Source organism: Mirounga angustirostris, unplaced genomic scaffold, assembly GCF_029215605.1.
Source record: "Mirounga angustirostris isolate CCGP_5_RB_7025 unplaced genomic scaffold, mMirAng1.0.hap1 SCAF_13, whole genome shotgun sequence".
Lineage (NCBI taxonomy): Eukaryota > Metazoa > Chordata > Mammalia > Carnivora > Phocidae > Mirounga > Mirounga angustirostris.
This window is the reverse complement of record NW_026991721.1, coordinates 63266427-63274734: the sequence shown is the minus strand read 5'-3', so window position 1 is coordinate 63274734 and position 8308 is coordinate 63266427.

The window sequence follows — 8308 nt, the reverse complement described above, 5'->3', positions numbered from 1 at the left end:
TTCAGATACATCCAAGTCAGATAAGGTATCCCACATTCTCATTTCCTGGAAAATCATTCATTAACAACTTTTCTTATTACTGCATCAGTGTTCAATTGCATAACACAGAATCATCTAGTTTAGGCAAAAAGAGATTTAAAATGAGGAACTGAGTGCTTACAAAATCACTGAAAGAAGTAGAGGAGCAACTTCTAGGTCCAACTCCTTGGAATAACCTTCAGCCCTTACAACCATGGTATTTCTACCATGATTAGAAATGTTCCCACTACTGTTGCTGTAGGAAGCTGCTGCCATTGTTGTTCACCACAGAACTGCATGACTTGCTGCAGCTGCTGCTACTGCTGTTACAGGAAACTGCTAGCTCCAGAATCACATATATCACCTCTGCCAAATCCACACAAGCAAATTAGATTCCATGTATCTTTCCTTTCTCCTCACATGGCTCAGTTCTGAATTCATTTCTCACAAGATCCATTGGACTCAATCACATCTAGAATCCTAACTGAAAAGGATACTAGCTTTCCAGTTTTTTCAGATTAGAAAGAGGTTGAGCATCAACCCACAGCTCCCATAGCATTTTGTTCACATCAAGTATTATTATTATTCTGTAGAATTGTAAGTTGTATCTGCTAGATTGGTTTGAGAATTCTTTAAGAACATGGAGGACATTAGGAGAAGGGAGGGAAAAATGCAGAGGGGGAAATTGGAGGGAGGGATAAACCATGAGAGACTATGGACTCTGAGAAACAAACAGGGTTTTGGAGGGGGGTGGGGGGATAGGTTAGCCTGGTGATGGGTATTAAGGAGGGCATGTACTGCATGGAGCACTGGTTGTTATACGAAAACAATGAATCGTGGATCACCACATCAAAAACTAATGATGTATGGTGACTAACATAACATAATAAAATAAAATTTTTTAAAAAAGAACAGGGATAAAAATTTTATTTATATTTTAGATACCCAGCATTCATCAGTGCCTCCCTCAAACAATCCCTTAATTAAACACAATACTATTTTACAAACTTTCATTAAATATTTGCTAAGAACCTTTGTATGTATGAGTAAAGACTCATCCTTACACAATTCCTCTTTGACCCAGAGCCTACTCATTTCCCCTACTCCACCCCTTACTGAAACTGAAATTTCCTTCACATCATTTCCTTATCACACCTTAGAAGACATCATAGTGATTGGAAAGATCAAAGTTTTGGGGGTCAGACAAATTTGGGTTTGAATTTTGGCTTATCTACATACTAGCTGTATAACCTCGGGCAAGTTATTAACTCCTCTAAACCTTGGCTATACTATGAGGATAGTAATCCGAAGTTGCCCTAAGGACTAACTAAGTGAGATAATGTTTTTAAAGTACTTGGCACATAGTAGACACTAAGAAATATATATTGAATAATATACATTATATTAAATATATATTAAAATGTCTTCCCTTATCTCATAGCTATAACTTTGGAATTGAAAGAGTTATCTATCCAGGCCAGCACCCTAATACCAATGAATAAGCCCAAACCTAAAAGAAGGGGTTTCACATCTATGTCTACCTGCCCCAGCTCTTCATGGCTTGACCTGTTCATCCCCTATATGTTGACACAGGGGTACTGTAGATCCCTGATAGATACTTGTTTGAGTAGATTTTTATCTTCCTTTTGAGTGAGACTTAGTGTGGAATTATCTTCCCTATTCATTTGTCCCAGAAATAGCTGTCTAGTCCTAATCATTGGATATTTAGTCTCAAGGACAGTTGAACCCATAATGTCTCATACTGAAAGGGAAGTTTTTGCTTGGCATTCTGTAGTTCAAGACACTCCTCCTAGATACCAGAATGTGTAATCTTGATGTCAGTTATTTATCTCATCATGACTGTAGGTCAACCCATCTTTGGTACTGCATCTCCCCTGTATTGCTGAACCTGCATATGCCATGAGCAAGGCTCAACATGGTATCAGGGTCTAATGTGGTTCTCAACAGGAAGGTGATTTGCCTCCCCGGGGACATTTTGATAATGCTAAGAGACATTTGGTTGTCCTAACTGGGGGGAATGTGCTGCTGGATGTGATTCGGTAGAGGCCAGGATTGCTTTTAATATCCTACAATACACAGGACAGCCTCCTATAACAAAGAATTATCTGACACAAAATGTCAATACTGTTAAAGTTGATAAATCCTGGTCTAATTTTAAGCCCCAGGCTTGTACACTAAGCCCTGTCTTGGAGTGTCATAACTCACCAGTAAGTTCTAAAATAGGACATCTCCATCATGACATTGTCCCTTATCATTCTTGCCCATAGCAGTTTCTTCCTCTGCCTTCTATAAGGCTTTATTCATTTATAGTCGTCTGACAAACTGCTTGTATTTCTTTAATTTTTATACATTGTCTCTCTAGGCTATGAGCTCTTCTGAACAATAGCCCTGTCTCCCACATTCTGTAGCCCTGTTGTGTATAACAGTTTTAATTAATCCATAAAAATAATGAAAGAGCTTAGATTCAGACAAGATCTTTCAGAGTGCTCCCACTCTCTCTGGGCAAAGGCCCAAAAAGAAAAAAAGAAAAAATAGGGTCCTTACCTAATCGAAATATTCAACCCACTTGATGTCAAAAGAATAAAATCTTAACTTCATGGATCTCCATCTATTCCCACTTATTCTTGAGAGTTCCTGGTTTTTATTTTGGCTTTTGATTTCTTTCCACTGAAAATTTCTCTTCTGCTTATGTCTAATTGCTCTCTCCACTAATGCCCCTAGCAACTTGTACTTCCTCTTTCATAACACATCACATTTGAATTTCTTTTTCAGTGTCTTTCTTCCCCAAAAGACTTTGAGCTACATGAAGGTAGAGATGATTTCTGCCTTCATTATCATATCCCTAGCACTCTTAGCACAATGCCTGGCATATAGTAGGTAATTTCCTTGTTAGTGCTTTTGAGGTTGTTTTTTTTTTTCCAAAATGAGTTTTATTAAAACATAATGGATTCCAAAAGGTAGTTCAGCAAAGAAACTACAAAAAGGAAAATTCCAATTTAGAAAGTATAACCTTGTGTTCTAACACAGGTTAATTGATGACCAGACTCATGGTATTTGTTCCATAGCCTACTTGAGGGTGCCACTCACCTCCTTTGTTACCTTCCTTCCTTGAGGTCTCAGACTTGTAAGCCCTGGGGAAAATTGCATATGAATGGGTTTTCAGGCCATTTTTGGATAAACTGTTGCCCTTACTATTAACCTGTTCAAACTGCCCTATCTGTGGTTTATCTGTGCATCTACTTGTAGATTCTGTGGATTTACATGTAGCAATTCAACCAAGGGTGATTGCAGGCCCCTTTAGTCAGTGAAGGAAAAAAAAAAAATCATGTACTACTCTTGTCTACCCAGGACCATTTCTAACTGTCTCCTCAGATTGTTATGCCACATAAAATTAAAAATTCCAAGTCAAGCTAAATTTCATATATTCCTTCTCCTTCTAGTCTTTCTGTCATAAGATTGATTTGAGAGAGATTGATTTTTTAAAAACCATGTTCATTATTACTTGTTAGTATAAATACTAAAATACTAATACTATAAAATACTATAAATAATGTCCCTCTGATCAAAAGGAACAAGGCTTTTTAGCAGAATTTGAGGGGTGGGGGTAAGAGGAAACTTTTGAAACTCCCTCACTTTGAGCATACTTTACCACTATAATGGATTTATCAGCGTCTGGCTCCATCTCCCCTTTCTCCCATGCCAGTTTTTGTTCTTGGGTTCTAATCCCTCTTTCTCTTTTCCTCTCCACCGGCCCCCCCACCCTCTCTCCTTTTCCAATTTCTATACAACATAAAGGTGGCCAGACAAGTGGTCTGAAAGACCTTTTGAAGATCTGAAATCTACTATTTCATTATCCACTAACCAAGCTGCGGATATGAGTGACTTTGTCCCTCTCCATAAGCTAGCAGGGGCCCCTTCTGACTCCCAGGGCTTACTATCAGCCGGCTCCTATCTATGGTAATTCCCCAACCTAGTGGCACACTTCCTCCTCTTGGGTCTTGGGTTAGGCAGGTATCCAACTTTGCTTTAATTTAGCATGGAGTTACCCTGGGGCTCTCCTGATTGACCTGAGGCAGTATACGTGGTGGTATAGCTTTTGGGATCTAGGACCCATGCTACCTAATCTCAAATTCTGAGTCTGCTACATACTCTTTTCTCTGTGCCTCAGCTTCCTTCTCTGTGTAAGAGAATAGTATCCACTACCTCTTAGGATTGGTGTACACATGTAAAATATTTAGAACATAACTTTGTAACTTAGCACAGTTTTGTTAATTATAATTATGAGTTGATCCATAGTGTTGTTGGGAAGAGATCTGTGTTACTTCTACCACACTAACAATTCAGCAAATGTTTATTGAATGACCACAATGTGCCAGACACTGCTAGGCAGAACACAGAGATGAAGCAGACATTAATGCTGCATTTGTTTCTCAGTGAACTGCATTTGGTCTATAGATGATAATGGTGGCAAAGAGGTAGCTGTGTATTTAGATAGGCCCTCAAGGTTTTCTCCATTGACTCTTAAATGCAAGAAGGAATGTTTACCCTTTGACTTCTAATATTATCTTCTATTCTGTTTCCTTTGAGAGCTTAGAAGTGCATTTTGTAATCATAGATCATTATCTCCCTTATTTCTCTCGTAAATTTACCAGGGATTGTTAAAATTATATTTTTGCCTATAATTAAAAATAAACAATACTTTCTCATTCCCAAATCATCAGTTCTCCAAGTTCTCAAAAATCATTACTTTGGACCTTGAAATGACTTTGGCCCCTTTTTTACCCCTCTGGTTTTGATTTGGTGGTATGTCGGTATATACGTGTTTGCCCTTCGGCACTAGTGAGATGTGGAAAGGTGAGCTGAATCAGAGAGGTGTAAGTGAGTTTACCACTGGATAAATGTACTTATTTAAGTCTCTTTCTCACCAGTTGTTTCCCAGATCCAGCTGGATTTTATCTCTGCCTTGCAATCACAGTGAATGAATGCTGAAAGCAGGCAAACTTAAAACATTCTATCTAGAAGAGAATAAGAATACTTTCCAAAACAAAATATGAAGTTCTAATTTAAATGATGGTTGAGAGGGAAAAAAAGGATACAGTGAATTACCTAAAAATAAGGACAATCCTTTTTTTTCTGGTTTATTATTCTGCATCCAAAACCGAGATTTTTGTTGATTTGTGTACTCCGAAAGTTACTCTCTCTTTTAAGGGAGGGGAGGAGTCATGGACAGGCTCTGAGTTCCCCTGCAGGGATGTAAAAATGAAGATGTGCAGTGCTGTGGAACAAAGAGTAAAGTCCCTGAGACAGCATTGTGTAACTGGATCAGCGTTGTTTCACTATGATACTTTGCTTTCTGTTTTGAGTTCCTTGGTTCACAAATATTCTCTCTCTCCACCCTTTATCTGATCAGCCACAATAAAATATAACTATCAACCAGAGAACAGTGTATTTATAGCCAAGGAAAGGTAAGTATTTGGTGCAGTAGCAACCAAAATTCACTTTGTTATGCATAGGTCTGCCGCACTATCTTCAAATTTCTTGCCCTTTTATAATTGGCTCTCTATTCTTTTTCTGTAGAGCAAATCATTATTCAATCATTGAGAATATAAGTTATTTTTACTAAGTCATTACTATTATCTTTAGGAGCACAAAAACTCTCCTACCAAAAGTATTGATAGAATGGCTATTATACTTTGAGCAGTTTTTACATGAACCAGAGCAATCACATTTAATGAATTTATAATTTGATGGATAAAAATGAACACTCTTTTACATTTCAGTTTCATTGCCAAAATTTAAGTTTCAAAACACACACACACACACAAAGCACACAGCTGGTTAAGCTATAAAAACTCCTTCACCTGACATCATAGAACTTTCCCATTTCTAATTTTCTCAGATCTTTCCCATGTTCACTAATATTTTTAGTCTAAAATTAGAGGCCATGATGAGTACTAGAGTACTGCAGGTCCAGATGTGCTGGAATTCTCAACAGTATTCATAAATCTTTGAAATTTTCACTCCATCATTGAAGTGGTCCTTCAGGGTTATACTACAGTCTGTGGCAAAATTACTAGAAATATAGAATATTTAAACATACAGCAAGTACAGCTCTGGTTTACTGCCTAAATCTGGAGGAGGATCAGGGATCCTGAATTCCTAACCCAGGAAACACATGAGGCAAACAACTTTTAAAAAAGGAAGAGTACTTGGCCAGGGAACTGGATATCCTGGTTTCTAGACCCTGCCTTCGGCAACTTCAGGGGCAAAACCCTAAGTATAGAACTTGGAGCGCCTTAGTTGCATCATCTGTAGAATTGTAATACTACTACCTATCCCTTACCATCCCCCCTCAAAGATTCTGTGATCTGACATGAGAAAGTGCTTTGGACTACTCAGAAAAATAGTGCTGCATAGCTATGAAGTATTATTGTTATCATTATGCTTATTGTCATCATCCTATACTCGGTACTTATCATGATTGCTGCTGCTTTCATCAGAGAAACTCAAAGATTTATAAAGAGAAACATGTATTCATATAGCATATCTCTAGGAAAATTCTGTAATTCTCAGTACTTTTAAATAACTTACTTAACTTTTCAAACAAGTTAGTAGGTGAATTCCACTCCAGTACATATAAATATATATATACCAGTTCTCAGAGCAACAGCATGAATTAACCCATCCTCTGGCATTTAAAACTCACACCCTAGTAATTTTGTGTTTAAATGTCTTGCATATCTGTAGTTCCACTTTAAAAATTACCTAAGACCAGGTATTCCTTTTAAATGACCAACTTTTTAAGTTAACCATCAACCCTTCCAGAGAAAGTAAGAAAATGAGATTAATTTCAGCTTCTCTAAGAAGACAACTCACCTGGTCAGAATAGTTTTCCATATAGCTGCTAGATCAGTCAGGTTTCTCCAGACAAACAGAACGAGCAGGATTTGTGTTTATATACAGAGAGAGATTTATTTTAAGGAATTGGCTCATGTTATTGTTGAGCCTTGGTGAGTCCAAAATCTAATGGGGCAAGCTGGAGACCCACGGAGGAGTTGCAGTTTGAGTCCAAAGGCAGTCTTTTAGCAGAATTCCTCATTTGGGAGCAGTTACTCCTTTTTCTATTAAGGCTTTCAACTAATTGAATGAGGCCCACCCACATTATGGAGGGTAATCTGCTTTACTCAAAGTCTACAAATTAAAATGTTAATTTCATCCAAAAAATACTTTCAGAGAAATATCCAGAATGTTTGACCAAGTATCTGGGCACCATGGCCTTGGCAAGTTGACACAGAATATTAACTATTATAGTTAGAGTTCTAAGAATTTAGTTCTGCACTAAAATGCTATGAGCAATTTAGTGGGCTGAAAATGACCCCCCAAAAGATGTGTCCATGTCCTAATCCCTGAAACCTGTGAATATTACCTTATGTAGCAAAAAATGAACTTAAGGATCTTTTTTATTTAAGATTTTATTTATTTATTTATTTATTTATTTATTTATTTATTTATTTATTTGACAGAGAGCAAGAGAGAGCACAGGCAGGGGGAGTGGCAGGCAGAGGGAGGGGGAGTGGAGGCAGAGGGGAGAAGGGAGAAGCAGGCTCTCCGCTGAACAGAAAGCCCGACATGGGGCTCCATCCCAGGACCCTGGGATCATGACCTGAGCCAAAGGCAGACACTTAACCAACTGAGCCACCCAGGCACCCCTAAGTTAAAGAACTTGAGAAGAGTTTATTCTCAATTATCTGAGTGCAATCATATGTACCATAAGAGAAAGTCAGAGGAAGTTTTGTGACACACAGAGGAGAAGGCAACGTGAAGACAGAGCCAAGGGAGATGCAGCCATAAGCCAAGGAATGCCAACAACCACCAGAAGCTGGAAAAGGCAAGAGATGGGTTCTAGAGAATTCTCTAGAACCTCTGTAGGGAGTACAGCCTTGCTAACACCTTGATTTTTGACTTCAGACCTCCAGAAGTGTGACAAAGTTAATTTATGTTGTTTTCAACCACCCACTTTGGGACAGTTATAGCAGCCACAGGAAACTAATGCAAGTATCTTACACATTGCATGCAAAAGTGACCAAAAAAGGGACGCCTGGGTGGCTCAGTTGGTTAAGCATCTGTCTTCAGCTCAGGACATGATCTCAGGGTCCTGGGATGGAGTCTCGAATTGGGCTCCTTGCTCAGTGGGGAGCCTGTTTGTCCCTCTGCCTGCCACTCCCCCTGCTTGTGCTTTCTCTCTCTCTGACAAATAAACAAAATCTTT